This window comes from Brassica oleracea, unplaced genomic scaffold, assembly GCF_000695525.1.
Source record: "Brassica oleracea var. oleracea cultivar TO1000 unplaced genomic scaffold, BOL UnpScaffold02210, whole genome shotgun sequence".
NCBI classification, from domain to species: domain Eukaryota; kingdom Viridiplantae; phylum Streptophyta; class Magnoliopsida; order Brassicales; family Brassicaceae; genus Brassica; species Brassica oleracea.
The window spans coordinates 514-2259 of NW_013618740.1; the positions used below are offsets into that span (position 1 = coordinate 514).

At 27.5% G+C, this 1746-nt stretch overlaps 1 non-coding gene across 1 annotated transcript; it reads right to left on the minus strand.

Annotated features, from left to right (window-relative positions):
• Positions 1–534: 534 nt before the first annotated feature.
• TRNAY-GUA lies at positions 535–619 on the minus strand. The gene is given in 2 exon segments: positions 535–570; positions 583–619. It is a non-coding gene; the product is annotated as a tRNA-Tyr (tRNA).
• Between the last annotated feature and the right edge of the window lie 1127 nt (positions 620–1746).

The following is a 1746-nucleotide window of genomic DNA, read 5'->3' on the forward strand; positions in this document are numbered from 1 at the left end:
AATTTGACCAACAGAAGAATGTGTTAATAGTCCAAAAATTTATAATCTAAACATCCAAGCTCTACACATTTCCAAACATTAATATTTTTTGCTAGGTATTTTTTTTATTCCATTACAAACAATTTCTATCACCAACTTTAGTAAAATGGTAGAAATAATATTTAGGATAGCATGATTGATTATATAAATAAAATTGTCTATGTAAATTCATGCAAGAAAATGGCAGAGAACTTCCACAACCCTAAGACAACATTAAAAACTGATTGGCACATGCAACAATCTTGCAAACTGAATTTTATATACATTTTACATATTCATTTTGTGCTATAGTTTTCGTGTTTGAATATAGATAATAGGCTAACTCTTAGAAATTACTTTTTAATGTTCATTTTAGCACATTCAGTATTGAAAATAATAAGACAACAAAAAGATGAAATTTAGCTGCATAACGTTCAATTTATGATATAATTACAAAATTCAGTTTTCTGACACATAACGTCAAAATCAAAATGAAATATTCTTGACTAAAATATTTCCGACCTACCGGATTCGAACCAGTGACCTAAGGATATTCTGCAACTACTACAGTCCTCCGCTCTACCAACTGAGCAAAGGTCGGATGTATACAACATTTCATACATGTTTACATTCTACGTATAGATTATTGATACACAATAATGTACATATTGTTTGCTCATTTAAATAATTATATAGTTTATGCATAACAAAATAATAAAAAATCCAAAATATAATACATATTTCCCAGTCCATTGTAGCTATAGTAAAAAATTAGAAGAAACTAATTCACAAAATCTTGCGGGGACTATTTGAACTGGTCGTTCAATAGTCCTCGATTTTTATCTGACACTTGATAATAATTTTTTCTATGACAAAACTTTTTTATTTCTTCAATTTTTTTATAAACATAGACAAGGTAACGTATACTATGTTTTTTGAAAATTGTTGATCTTGGAGAAAAATATTGCTAAATCCAGAAAGTTCGAGAAATTTTCCTTAACTGAAAAAGGCATTCAAACCACATCTTTCTAATTTTTTTAGCATATAAACATCTTTCTAATTTTTTTATAAAAATTGCTAATTTTAAATGAAATTTCTAATTAATTTTAAGTCAGTCCACCCTATTTTCTGAAACAAACCTAAGTTTGTTATATACTCCTATTACGGAATATACGTTATTAGACATGTAATATTATTTAAATACTCTGAAAAATAAAATTAGTAATAAAAGAAAAATAGTTGTGACCTAAGGAATTTTTGCTTAAAAAAATTCCCTCCGCTCTACCGACTGAGCTAAAGTCGGCATTCTAATAAGATAGGTTAGATAACGACCTGCTTGTTTGGTTACTCATTTTTGAGTATAATAGGAAGAACATAAAAATGATTGTTAATTGTTTGTATCTCGATATGTTTTGTAACATTTTTTAATTTACCTAACTGTAATAAGTAAACTAACATAAGAAAAATAATTAAAAATAGTGGTAGTTTCTAAGAAAAAAGAGTGAACGGCATGATTCAAACCTGTGCGGGCAAAGCCCACATGATTTCTAGTCATGCCCGATAACCACTCCGGCACGTCCATTTTAATAATTAACTGAAACATTGTTCAATTGTAGATTAATATATATAACCTTCTTAAACATTATTTTTGATTTTTTTTTGGGAGAAGTAGATTATTGTTATTAAAGGATATTTTAAAATTTTACCAACAGAAGAATGTATCAATAG